The sequence below is a fragment of the Stegostoma tigrinum genome, chromosome 7, assembly GCF_030684315.1.
Source record: "Stegostoma tigrinum isolate sSteTig4 chromosome 7, sSteTig4.hap1, whole genome shotgun sequence".
NCBI lineage: Eukaryota > Metazoa > Chordata > Chondrichthyes > Orectolobiformes > Stegostomatidae > Stegostoma > Stegostoma tigrinum.
In genome coordinates this window covers 105,513,224-105,527,957 of record NC_081360.1, presented here as the reverse complement: position 1 = coordinate 105,527,957, position 14,734 = coordinate 105,513,224, and the positions used below count along the sequence as shown (strand labels likewise).

The following is a 14,734-nucleotide window of genomic DNA, read 5'->3' as shown; positions in this document are numbered from 1 at the left end:
GGAGATGGTGGACAAGATTTGGGGGGGTCAGGAGGTGAGTTATTCACCGTGTATTCATAGCCACTGATTTTCTTGCAAATGGTGATGAACATTGTGTAGCCATCAGTGAACATCCCCACTTCTGACCTTCTGATGGAGGGAAGGTCATTGATGAAGCAGCTGAAGATGGTTGGGCCGAGGACACTACCCTGAGGAACTCCTGCAGAGATGTCCTGGAGCTGGGATTATTGGTGTCCATGTTTGATCTGATGCCATGAGACTCCTTGGCTCTGAGGTCAATGTTGAGGTCTCCCAGGGCAACTGTATCCCAGTGTAAACCAGTGGTAGGCAGGAAAGGGTTTTGCTATTTGGGTCCGTGTATACTGGGAGCGAAGGAGCTTTTAGTCTCAATCGCATTGATGTACAATGGGAATGAATGGTTAATTTGATTGCAACTGGAATTGTGATTATTTGGGTCTATTGGGATTGTGTAAAGTGGGAGTGAATGGGAAGGGGATCTGAGGAAGGGTCACTGGACCCAAAATGTTAACTCTGATTTCTGTCCACAGATGCTGCCAGATCTGCTGTGCTTTTCCAGCAATTTCGGTTTTGGAAGTTGATAAATAGTTTTCAGCTGAGCCAGTAGTGTGGGGTGCATGCAGGCTGTAACATGTAGTTTTATTCCTTGCGTTATATCTTGGGGAAATATTCCAAACACTCCGAAAGACATGCCTGTCAAACAGGTAATAATCTGGCAGCTGAGCTAGAAATGACAGTCCTATTAAGATAAATAACTAATTAATCTATTAATTGGCAATGTTCGACGAGGGAGATATATTGGTTGGGAGGCATGCATTTACAATTGAATCATGATATCTTTAAAATCTCCTGGTCTAAATGCACACTCATCAAATTCAAGGTTATTCCACTTTCGGCAATCCTTGCTCAGCCCATCTTTTGAATGGTTGAACAGAATCAATCAGCTGATCATACTGAATGGCAGAGCAGGGTCGAGAGGCCGAATGGCCTACTCCTTCTTCCTGTTTCTGACGGTCTTATGGAATAGCAAATGGATTGTTGGCCTTTATTTCAAAGAGAACAGAATGTCAGAGAAAGGAGATCCAGCTCAAACTGTGCAGGCACTAATCACAGCCACAGCTGGAATATTATGAACAGCTTAGGGCCCATTATCTAAAGAAAGATAAACTGGCTTTGGAAGCAGTCCACAGAAGGTTCGCTTGGCTGATCCTGGGCATGGAGGAGCTGACTTCAGCCAGAGAGTGGTGGGCTTGTGGAATTCTTTACCACGGAGCGCAGTGGAGGCCGGGACATTGAATGCCTTCAAGGCAGAGATCAACAAATTCTTGATCTCAGAAGTAATCAAGGGCTACGGGGAGAGCGCAGGGAAGTGGTGTTGAAATACCCATCAGCCATGACTTAAATGGCGGAGTGGACTTGATGGGCCGAATGGCCTTACTTCCACTCCTATGTCTTTTGGTCTTCCGGACTTATGAGGAGGTGTTGAGTAAGTTGGGTCTGTACTCACTGGAGTTTAGAAAAATGAGAGGCAACCTTATTGAAACAGACTTTTTGAGGATTTGACAGGGGAGATGTGGAGATTGTTTCCCCTTGCGGGAGGGCCTAGGGCCTTCAGTTTTTACATGTTCAGGGGATGCTAGGCAGCGTTTATTGCCCCATCCCTAATTGCCCAGAGGGCAGTTCGGAGTCAACCACATTGCTGTGGGTCTGGAGTTACATGGAGTCCAGACCAGGTAAGGATGGCAGTTTCCTTCCCTAAAGGACATTCGTGAACCAGATGTGTTTTCCTGACAAACAACATTGGATTCACAATCATAGTTAGATTCTTAATTGCAGATATTTATTGAATTCAAATTCCACCATCTGCCAAAGACAGGATTTGAACCCGGGACCCCAGAACATAACTAGGATTTTTGAATTAACAACCCAGTGATAATGCCACTAGGCCATTGGCTCCCTGATTAAAGGGCAGCGTCTCAGATTTGGGATCTTATATTTAAGACAGAGTTGAGGAGGAATTTCTTTTCTCAGACAGGAGCAAATGTGTGGAATTCTTCACCACAGAGGCCTATTAAGGCTGGGTCAATGAGTTTATTCAAGGCTGAGTGAGACGGGTTTTAAGGGAATTAAGGCAGGAGGGTGGAGTTGAGGATTATTGGACCAGCCACGATTTTAATGAATGGCAGGGCAGATTTGATGGGCTGAATGGCCTATTTCTGCTCCTTTGTCTCGTGGTCTTTTCCTTCAGCCTCTGCTGTCCTCCTATTCACAGGCAATTTCCTTTCACTTCATTCCTGAGCCCGGTTCATACTGGAGAGAAATGAAGCTGCAAAGTGGATGGATTGTGACAGTGTGGATGGGATTGCCAGAGGGAATTTTCTCTAAATTACATCGCTCCTGCCTGACTCCCAGCTGATAAAGTGGTGGTGCCTCCCTGCATTTTGGATCCAAGAGTAGATCACACTGCCAACCACACAATAACTCCGATAAATCTTCCCGGAACTGCAGAGAAGGATCCCGAAACTGCCTGATGTTCTTGACACAACTTGCTGCTGCCTTCAGATGCAATGTGTGGGCGGGAACAGCACCCCTTTTCAATAAGAACCATTCTTACTTCAAGAAAGAACTGACATTTCTGTACAATCTTTCACACCCTTTGAGTGGCCCAAAGCCTTTGAGTCACTATTATTGAGCTAGAGTTTCCCGAGCTGAATTCCACCTTTGCATTCCGGCATTAAGCAATGCCAGAGTGAACAGAGTCTCTGCTGCAACTCAGCCCTGAACTGCCTGTCCAGGTGTTAGGCTCTGAACTCCAGCACCAATGGATGGGACATGTCACCGGGTGTCCGACAGCAGACTCCCAAAGAACCTGTACCACCTAGAATGTGGTCCAGCCTGGAGACTTCCACTGGGCAGTGAGAGCCCTCCTGGGCGATGCCCATAAAAATATCGCCGAGAAGGACATTCATCTCAGCCTTGTGGATAGCCAGCTGGTTCATTTGGGAAGGCTCTGAACAGACAGCGAGGTACCTTCAGGAAGGTGCCCAGCTGAAGTTGAGGATTTCAAATGGGGGGAAGAGAAACCTCAAGAAATCCCCCAAATCAACACTGCCTGCTGCACATGGGGGGCTGAGCTGGCAGACCAGACCCCTGCCTTCATATGAACATTCCAATTACAGGGTAATACCTCGTGGTATTATCAATAGACCACTAATCCAGAGACCCAGGTAATGTTCCTGGGACCTCGGTTCAAATCCTGCCTCTTGTGTTGTGGTCTGCAGTCTAATCACAGCACAGAGAGTGTTCTTGAATCTACTGATGCATGTATTAGATTAGATTCCCTACAGCGTGGAAACAGGCCCTTTGGCCCAACAAGTCCACACCACCCCTTGAAGCATCCCACCCAGACCCATTCCCCTATAACCCACACACCCCTGAGCACAGCAGGCGATTTAGCATGGCCGATCCATCTAACCTGCACATCTTTGGACTGTGGGAGAAAACCTCTGCAGCCACGGGAAGAATGTGCAAACTTCACATAGACAGTCGCCCGAGGCTGGAATCGAACCCGGGTCCCTGGTGCTGTGAGGCTGCAGGGCTAACCACTGAGCCACCATGCTGCCCACTTTCACCTTACTGAATTATGGTCACTCTTCCCAAGATAGTCCCCCATTCCTCAATACCATGTCGACTATTGTCCCTTCCCAGTTGGATTATTCACATAATATTTCAAAATGCCATTCTGGGCGCACATCACAAATTTACCCCCTCACCCAAGCTCCTGGCACTGAGTCCCAGTCAATATAGGGAAGTTAAAATCACCCAGCACAACAACCCTGTTGTTTCCATAATCTGTTCACATATCTGTTCCTGTATCACCCGCTAGCTGTTGGGAAGCCTGTAGTACAATTGTAATGAAGTCACTGGGAAATTAAAACTTCCCCAGTTATATTGCTCAAGAGTCTGTTTAAAAGTGGAGCCTATGGCATGGACCCTTCTATGCTGGTAAGTGCTTCCTCTGGCACATGGCTCAGGTTAATACTCCAGAGATTTTTTTTGTTTCAGATTTCTTCATTTGAGTCCCACTTCTCAAACTCTTTGAGCAAAATATTGTGCCTACTTCTACCAATGTCACTGGTAGCTATGTAGAGCACATCAATTCATCTTCCCCTTTAACTCCAATTTCATCAACTGCAGATGATGACCTTAACCCTGGCTTTGGGCAGGTAATGCAACTTTTGGACCTCCTATTCATGGCTGCAGAGAATAGTATATAACCCCCTTACTGTACTGTCTCCTCCTTTCATTACATTCATTTTCATTTCCAGAACTTGAATGGCATCTGCAGACTGGTGCCATGACAAGTTTTCTCAACCATTCTTCAGTCCATACTCTCACCTGCAGATCTAACAAGTACCCTGCACTTACTGGGCAAAGTCAAGAGCTGAGGCTCCTTCATTATAACGTGCTGGATCCCTGTTCCTGATTACATGCAATTACGCCATCTAAATCACTAAAGCTGTGACGGTGTCCTGGAACAAAGCATCCAGGTTACTCTCTAACTCCCTGATGCCCACAACGTATGCAGCTCAGCAACTGTGAACCCAAGTGCCAATAATTTTAAACACTCACCTCGGATTCCTTGTCTTCATCAGAAGAAGACATGATGCATGTCTCAGTTGTGTCTCTAGGTTCAGCTTCTAAAAAGGTAATATCATTTAACATGTTATTCATTAAATATCAATGCTTTTATATTTAGAAATACTACTTGTATTGGATTACAGACAACCTTTAATATGATTCACTTCCTATCGTTTTTGGACTTTTTAAGTACTCACCTGACAGAGCAGTTTATTTGACCCACTCTTGGATTGTGGGTATTGCTGGCTGGGCCAGCATTTATTGCCCTTCCCGAGTTGCCCATGATAAGGTTGTGGTAAGCTGCCTTCCTGAACTGTTAATGTAGTTAATGTAATTAATGTAGTTAAGCTTTTGTATCTTCTGCCTGACAGAAGAGGCTGTAGGAGATCATTACTGGGATGTGATGGGTCTTTGATGACGTTGGCCGCCTTCCCACAGCAGTGAGCCGTGTAAATGGAGTCCATGGATGGAAGGTTGGCTTCTGTGATGGGTCTAGGCTGTGCACATCACCTTCTGTAGTTTCTTACGGTCCTGGGCAGAGCAGTTGCTGTACCAGGCTGTCATGCACCCAGACAGTTTGCTTTCAATGGGGCATCTGTCGGAGTTGGTGAGGGACCTTATGGAGATGGCAAATCTCCTGAGCTGCCTGAGGAAGAGTTGTTGAACTTTCTTGACTGTCACATCTAGGTGGGGCACCCAGCTCAGATTGTTGGTTATCGGCAATTTGGCGATCCAGAGATTAACTGCCTCTCTATTCCTTTCTACAACGCACATCAGCAACTTCCCACCTTCTGCTCAATGCTGTGTTTTTGGGATTAAGGAAATTTTGAGCGATTCTCTCAACATACAACATCATGGAGGTTGTGAACAGTCATTGTCCACCATGTTTGATTCAATTACACAACAGGCAGTCAGCTATTTCACAACAGTTTCACATCCTTGTGTGGCCTGGTTTAACATCAAATTGTTCTTGAAATGATTAACCACCCCCACACCCAAACCCACAACAGTGACTTCACTCAATGAAGTGGTTAATTTAATGTCAGAATATGTTAATAGGAGCTAATGGCGCTGAATAGGAATAAATAAACCATAGGAAAAACAGAAAGAATGTATGGGAGCAGGGGAAAACAAATGATTCACAACCATCCGGTATTATCATTTCAGCTCCGATACAAGTGTGTTTGTATTTATATGTGACAATAGACAATATGACAACAGACAATAGGTGCAGGAGTAGGCCATTCGGCCCTTCAAGCCAGCACCACCATTCATTATGATCATGACTGATCATCCACAATCAGTATCCTGTTCCTGCCTTATCCCCGTAACCCTTGATTCCACCATCTTTAAGGGCTCTATCCATCTCTATCTTGAAAGTATCCAGAGAGTTGGGCTCCACTGCCTTCTGGGGCAGAGTGTGAATATATCTGTGTGTGTGTGTGTGTGTGTGTGTGTGTGTGTGTGTGTGTGTGTGTGTGCGTGTGTGAGAGAGAGTTTGTGTGTGCATGCGAGAGAGTGTGTGTGCGTGTGAGAGAGTATGTGTGCATGTGAGAGATACTGTGTGTGTGTGTGTGTGTGTGTGTGTGTGTGTGTGCGTGCGTGTGTGTGTGTGTGTGTGTGTGAGAGAGAGAGAATGTGTGTGCATATGAGAGTGTGTGTGAGAGAGAGAGAATGTGTGTGCATATGAGAGTGTGTGTGCGTGTGAGAGAGAGTGTGTGTGTGCATGTGAGAAATACAATGTGTGTGTATGTATGTATGTGTATGAGAGAGAGAGACAGTGCGTGTGCGCATGTGAGAGAGGAAGTGTGTGTGTTTTTGCGAATGTGTGTGTGTGTCCCTCACTCCCAGTGTCCTTTAGTCTCTTCAACCCTCGCTGAACAGATTCAAAACAGCTTCTTACCCAGTGTTATCAGGCTTTTGAAGGGACCTCTTCAATGTTAATGTTGATTTGTCTCTGCACCCTCTCAGCAGCAGTAACAATGTATCCTGTCTCTGTTCTGGTACCCTGATGCGCTTTCCAAAAATATCATTAATGGGTTGAGGGTGTTGCTGGCAAAGGGCAGCATTTATTGCCCATCCCTAATTTCCCAGGGGTCAGTTCAGAATCAACCACATTGCTGAGGGTCTGGAGTCACGTGTAGGCCGGACCAGTTAAGGATGGCAGTTTCCTTCCCTGAAGGACATTAGTGAACCAGGTGGGTTTTTCCTGACCGTTGCCAATGGATTGATGATCATCATTAGATTATTAACTCCAGATATTTTATTGAATTCAAATTCCACCATCTGCCCTGGCAGGAATCAAACCCAGGTCCGCAGAATGTGATGTGGGTCTCTGGATTAACAGTCCAGCGATAATACCACTAGGCCATCTCCTCCCCTACGATACTTGAAAAGTATGATCTACCTGTAAAGCACATAAGACAATAATTTTCACTGTACCTTGGTACACATGATAGTAATAAGTCAGATCAAGTCAAATTATCCCTCATTTAATGTCCCTCAGAAGTGTTTATTCATTTCCCAAAGAATGGCAAAGACTAGATGCAGATCATGTCCACATTTGACACACACAGTGTGTCCAGTATGTTGCTCTGATAACACTGTGACATTGATGTTGTAGAGAGCTGGCAGCTGACAGCTTATGTGGAGAAGTGGACATGTGATGTGTACTGAGGGGGATTTTGGAGAAACAGTTTAAAACAAACAAAACAATTGTTGAAGTTGTGCAGGAAGAGAGTGGCCAGGCTGCTCAGGCGCTTCAGAGGTAGTAGGAACTGCAGATGCTGGAGAATCTGAGATAACAAGGTGTAGAGCTGGATGAACATAGCAGGCCAAGCAGCATCAGAGGAGCAGGAAAGCTGTCGTTTCGGGTTGGGACCCTGTTCAGGTGCATCATTCATTCGAATTGGAAATACAGGCAGAGAGAGCAGTTGGTAAAGCAGACAGTATCCTGAGTTTTATTATTAGGCACAGAGAAAACAAGAACAAAGAGATGATTGTGAATTCATGAGAATGGTTCCAGAAATGAGAATTTTTAGTGACGAGGTGGATTGAAGAGAATGTGTGACTGTTTTCCTTAGAGAGAAGAAGGTTGGGATGAAATCTGAGGGAGGACATAACAAGTGCTGAGAGAGGATATTCCAAAGGGGTCATCAGATGAGGCCAATATGGTTAGTACTTGAAAGTAGAAGGGCATGGTCACTCTATTCGGACCATATTATAGACCCCCACATAGCCAGCGGGTACTAAAGGAGCACATGTGTGTAGAGATTGCAGAAACCTGTAGGAATAATAGAGCAGTATTAGTTGGAGATTTTAGTTTCCCCTGTATGGACTGGGCCACCCAGAGTGCAAAAGGGCCGGACAGTGTGGAATTTATCAAATGTGTCCAGTGAAGTTTCCTAAATCAATATGTAGAGGGCCCTACCCGAGAGAGTGCAACACCAGACCTTCTCTTAGGAAACAAGTGATTGAAGTGTCAGCCAGGGAGCACTTTGGTCCAGTGACCATAACCCTCTTAGTTTTAACACATTAATGGATAAAGATAGGACAGTTCCACAGGTTCAGGTGCTAAACTGGTGGAGGGTCAATATTGGGGCCATCAGGCAGGATCTTGCAAAGGTCGTTTGGGTGAGCCTGTTCGAAGGAAATGGACCAACTGGTAAATGGGAGGCTTTTAAAAATGTGATGTCAAGAGTCTGAGGACATTATGTCCATGTTAGGGTGAAGGCAAAACTTGGCAGGTTCAGGGATCCCTGGCTGATGAAGGATATTGAGGCTCTGGTCAGGAAAATGAAGAACGCAGACTTTGGGTTTAAGCTATTGGGCTCAAGTGAATCCCGAGATGACAATAAAATGTGGAGGAACACAATTAACAGGAAAATCAGAAGAGCAGAAAGAAGGTATGAGATGGATCTGACCTATAAGGTTAACGGTAATCCCAAGATTCTCTATCGCTATATTAAGAGTAAAAGGGTGGCCAGGGAGAGAATAGGTCCCCTTAAAGATCAGCATGGTGGTCTATTTGTGGAGCCACAGGAGATGGTGGAGATTTTTAAATAATGTTTCTCCTCAGTGTTTACTGAGGAGAGAATCTTGCAGGCTAAGGAATTGAGGGTAAGAAGTGGGGATGTTTCGGACACACACATATTACCAGAGAGGAGGTTTTAGCAGACTTAACACGTATTAAGGTGGATAAATGCCCCTGGGTCTGATCAGGTCCATCCTCGGACATTGTGGGAGGCTAGGGAAGGAATTGCAGAGGCCCCTTCAGAGATTTTTGCTTCATCTTTAGCCACAGGGGAAGTTCCGGAAGACTGGAGGGTAGCTAATATTCCAATGTTTACGAGAGGTAGCAAAGACAAGCCAGGGAGCTACAGGCCAGTGAGCCTGACATCAGTGGTAGGTAAGTTATTGGAGAGGATACTGAGGGACAGAATCAACCAACACTTGGATAGTCAAGGTCTGATTAGGGACAGTCAGCATGGATTTGTGCACGGGAAATCATGTCTGACGAATCAGGGATCCCTGACTGACGAGGGATATTGAGGCTCTGGTCAGTTAAATGAAGAAGGCAGACTTTGGGTGTAAGCTATTGGGCTCAAATGAATCCCGAGATGACAATAAAATCGTGTCTGGCATTTAATAAGGTTCCCCACAGCAGGCTCATTCATAAAGTCAGGAGGTATGGGATACAGGGTGATTTGGCTGTCTGGATTCAGAATTGGTTGGCTGACAGGAGGCAGAGAGTGGTTGTAGATGGTAAGTATTCTGCCTGGAGGTCAGTGCTGAGTGGTGTCCAGCAGGGCTCTGTTCTTGGGCCTCTGCTCTTTGTAGTTTTTATAAATGACTTGGATGAGGAGGTCGAGGGGTGAGTTAGTATGTTTGCTGATGACACAAAGGTTGGAGGTGCTGTTGGTAGTATCGAGGGCTAATGCAGGCTTCAGCGAGACATTGACAGAACGCAGAGCTGGGCTGAGAAATGACAGATGGAGTTCAACCTGGATAAATGTGAAGTGATGCATTTTGGAAGGTCGAGCTTAAATGCTGAATATAGGATTAAAGGCAGGATTCTTGGCAGTGTGGAGAACAGCGGGATCTTGGTGTTCAAGTGCGTAGCTCCCTCAAAGTTGCCACCCAAGTGGATAAGGTTGTTAAGAAAGCATATGGTGTTTTGGCTTTCATTAACAGGGGGATCGAGTTTAAGAGCCGCGAGGTTATGCTGCAGCTCTACAAAACCCTGGTGAGACCACACTTGGAATATTGTGTCCAGTTCTGGTCTCCCTATTATAGGAAAGATATAGAGGCTTTGGAGAGGGTGCAAAGGAGGTTTACCAGGATGCTGCCTGGACTGGAGGGCTTGTCTTACGAGGAGAGGTTGACTGAGCTCGGACTTTTCTCTCTGGAGAGAAGGAGGAAGAGAGGTGACCTGATCAAGGTGTACAAGGTAATGAGAGGCATGGATAGAGCCGATAGCCAGAGACTTTTCCCCAGGGCAGGATTGACCACCATGAGGGGTCATAGTTTTAACGTGTTAGGAGGAAGGTATAGAGGAGATGTCAGAGGGAGGTTCTTCACCCAGAGAGTTGTGAGCGCATGGAATAGTTTGCCAGTGGTAGTCGTGGAAGCGGAGTCATTAGTCACATTTAAGCGACTGCTGGACATGCACATGGACAGCAGTGAATTGAGGGGAATGTAGGTTAGGTTATTTTATTTTTGGATTAGGATTATTCCACGGCACAACATCGTGGGCCGAAGGGCCTGTACTGTGCTGTACTTTTCTATGTTCTATGTTCTAAATCTTTTCGTGTTTTTCGAAGAGGATGGATGAGGGTAGAGCAGTGATGCTATCTATATGGACTTTGACAAAGCTCCACAAGGCAGGTTAGTCATGAAGGTTTGGTTTTATGGGATCCACGGAGCGCTCACTAACTGGATTCAGAACTGGCTCGATGGTACGAAGCAGAGGCTGATGGTTGAAGGTTGTTTCTCAGTCCGGAGGCCTGTGCCACAGGGATCGGTGCTGGGACCTTTGTTATTTGTTATTGACATAAATGATCTGGATGTGAATGTACAAGGCATGGTTCGTAAATTCCAGATGATACAAAGTTAGGAGCTATCGTTGATGGTGAGGAAGGCTGTGAAAAATTACAGAGGGATCTTGATCAGATGGGGAAGTGGGCTGAGGATTGGAAAATGCAGTTCAATACAGATGAGTGTGAGCTGTTGTACTTTGGAAAGTCAAACCAAGGTGGGACTTATACAGTAAATGGTGAGGTCCTGAGGACTGTTGTGGAACAGAGGGACCTGGGAGTACATAGTTCGTTGAAAGCAGCATCACAGGTGGACAGGGTGGTGAAGAAGGCATTTAGCACACTGGCCTTCATCGGTCGAGGTATTGAGTACAAGAGTTGGGATGTTATGTTACAGTTGTATAAAATCATTGGTGAGGCCGCACTTGGAGTATTGTGTACAGTTTTGGTCACCCGGTTATAGGGAATGCATCGTTAAACTGGAAAGTATACAATGAAGATTTACGAGGATGTTGATAACACAGGGTGGAGCTGAAGGAACACAGCAGGCCAGGCAGCATCAGAGGAGCAGGAAAGCTGACATTTCAGGACAGGACCCTTCTTTACAATTGTGAGAGGGGCAAGGGAGCTGGGAAATAAATAGAAGGATGAGGGGTGGGGCTTGGGGAGGTCGGTAGGATGATGTTAGCTGGATGCAGATAGGTGGTGGTTGGGATTGGTCAGTGGGATCGGTGGGGTGGGTAGGTGGGAGAGAAGATGGACAGATTGTATCAGTTCAAAGATGTGGGGATAAGAGGGAAGATTGGACGTGGGATCAGGCTGGAAGTGGGGAGATTTTGAAACTGGTGAATTCAATGTTGAGCGCATCAGGCTGTAGGCTCCTGAGGTGGAATATGAGGTGCTGCTCTTCCAGTTTGTGGTTTCACTGTGACACTGGAGGATGCCCAGGATGGACATGTCACCCAGGGAGTGGGTCGGAGAATTAAAATGGTTATTTGAGAGAATGTTGCCAGGACTGGCAGGCCTCAGTTATCGGGAGAGGTTGGCCAGGACAGGATGTTATTCCTATGAGGGATGTCCTTCTTGACGGGCATAGATGGAATGAATGCACATAGTATTTTTACTCAGGATGGGGGATTGAAAACTGCAGGGCATAGATTTATGGTGAGAGGCGAAAGATTTAAGCAGGACCTGAGGGGCAACTTCTTCACACGGAGAGTGGTGTGTAAATGGAATGGGCTGCCAGAGAAAGTGGTTGAGACAGGGACAGCAGCAACATTTAAAAACTACTTGGATAGGTGCATGGATAGGAAGGGTTTAGAGGGATATGGACCAAATGCAGGCAGTTAGAACTAGCTGAGTGGACGCCATGGTCAGCATGGATCAGGTTGGGCCGAAGGGCCTGTTTCCATGCTGTATTACTCTATGACTCTAAGTTATTTGTAGAAAGGGCGTGGACAACATGAGGAAAATCTTTTCACACAGCGAGCGGTTTGGGTCTGGAATCTGCTGCCAGAGAGTGTGGTGGAGGCAGGATCCGTCAAAGCTATTGGAGGGCAATTAGACTGAGTTAAAAAGGAGGAAAGAGCAAGGCGAGAGGGAGAGGTGAGAGTGAGGGTCTAAATGAGATGCTCAGTTTGGAGAGGTGGTGCAGACACATTGAGCTGAAACCCCTGCTGCACTGTAACATTGCTGGGATATGTACAGTACTGTCCTTCATTTATTCCTGAAACACAGCTACTAATTCATGCTATTGGAACTGAATTGCATAAAATATGCACATTCAGAACCAGGCCGTTCAGCCCCACCAACCCTTGTTGGTATTTATCACATGTTATGATCCCTGCTGATGGTATTACTGCATAAGCCAGATGCCAGCCTGGAATCTGGTTTGATAACACACATGTTCTGAATGATTTTGTTAATTTAGTGGTTGGTAGTTGAAATATAATCTCACAAGGCGACAGAGCTAGTCTCACCACAGAACTCAACTTTACATCCAAGATGAAAGTGAGAAAAAAAAGCAACCCCAACGATAAAGAGAGGGAACAAAGTCAGAAATAGATTTCAAACCCCAACAAAACAAACACTCAATTTGTTTCTGAACACAACTCATTACAGAGACTCAAGATCAGAAAAATCACCCATTTAGATCAAATCTTCATGTTCCTTTTATCTGATTCACTTCAGTTTATTAGTAGTGAACTGTAGGCTTTTTACATGAGAATGTTTTCTTTGCAGCAGAGAAGGCTGTTGGGGTCCTGCTGGAGGGCTATAAAATTATGAGGGACATAGACAGGGCCGATAGAAAACAACTGATGCCTTCAATCAAAGGGTGAATAGCGAGGGCTTTAATTTGAAGTGAAAGGCAGAAGCTGCAGAGAGTATTTGAGAAAAACAACTTGATCCTGAGGAAGGTGGGGGGTCTGGAATGCACTGTCTGGGAGGGTACGTGTGGAAGGAGACCTGACAACACTTAGAAAGTATTTGGTGGGAGCCCTGCTGTAGGAAGGACCTTGTGAAAGTTGAAAGGGCTCAGAACAGACTCGCAAGGACGTTGCCGGCACTGGACGGTTTTGGTGATGTGGATACGCTGAAAACACTGGAGCTATTTTCCCTGGAATGTTGGAAGGGTAACCTCACAGAGGTTCATAAAATCATGAGAGGAATGGATAAGGTGAATAGTCAAGGTCCTATCCTGGGAGGGGCTGGTGGGCAGTACAGTCATCCACAACGGGAGGGACAGAGGTTTAAGGTGAGAGGAGACAGATTTAAACAGGACCTGAGGGGCAACATTTTCACACAGAGGGTGGTGGGTGCATGGAATGAGCTGCCGAGGAAGTGGTGGAGGCTGGTACAATTACTGCATTTATAAGGCACCTGGACAGGTATATGAATAGAAAGGGTTTAGAAGGATAGAGGCCAAATGCTGGCTAATGGGACTGGATTAATTTAGGATATCTGGTCGGCACGCACGGGTAAGAAAGAAGGGTTCATTTCCATGCTGTATATTGCTATGACATGATGACTCCAACAGTGCGGCACTCCCTCAGCACTGACCCTCCGACAGTGCGGCACTCCCTCAGGACTGACCCTCCGACAGTGCGGCACTCCCTCAGCACTGACTCTCCGACAGTGCAGCACTCCCTCAGTACTGACCCTCCGACAGTGTAGCACTCCCTCAGTACTGACGCTTCGACAGTGCAGCACTCCTTCAGTACTGACCCTCCGACAGTGCGGCACTCCCTCAGTACTGACGCTTCGACAGTGCAGCACTCCTTCAGTACTGACCCTCCAACAGTGCAGCACTCCCTCAGCGCTGACCCTCCGACAGTGCAGCACTCCCTCAATACTGACCCTCTGACAGTGCGGCACTCCCTCAGTACTGACCCTCTGACAGTGCAGCACTCCATCAGTACTGACCCTCCGACAGTGCAGCACTCCCTCAGTACTGACCCTCTGACAGTGCGGCACTCCCTCAGCACTGACCCATCCGACAGTGCGGCGCTCCCTCAGTACTGACCCTCCAACAGTGCAGCACTCCTTCAGTACCTACTCTCCGACAGTGCAACACACCCTCAGCACTGACCCTCCAACAGTGCAGCACTCCCTCAGTTGAACAGTGGGAGTCTTTCTGAATACTTTGTGCTGTGTACCTGGAGGCCTCTGTTGTGGAGTTGGATGTGTTCCCATATGAGGTACCTGTGATGTTATGAGTGTTTGTGTGTTTTGATGAACCTGGTTGAACCTGTCCTGTGACATTCTGAAATCCCTGACTAGTTTAGCTGGAGGCTGCACTCAGATATTGTTTTTTTTGTGAGCATTCCTACTGACTGTATAAATTTGCCATTTAATTCTCCACATTATTCAATTGTTATTTATTTTGCTACACCTCACTCCCATAGCACTGTGTGAATTAAGCTCCGCTGCTCCCAGATTAATAACTGAAGTTAAAGATTTTAAGATTCGCATAATTTCCCAATGTACCGAATGTTTTGAACGAAGTACAAAGAACAAAGAAAATTACAGCACAGGAACTG

The 14,734-nt window shown here is 46.2% G+C and overlaps 1 protein-coding gene across 2 annotated transcripts in view; it reads left to right on the top strand.

Annotated features, from left to right (window-relative positions):
* The window catches only part of LOC125454307 (SPRY domain-containing protein 3-like), a 559,019-nt gene that overhangs the window by 309,949 nt on the left and 234,336 nt on the right, over positions 1-14,734 (top strand). The window lies entirely within an intron of this gene.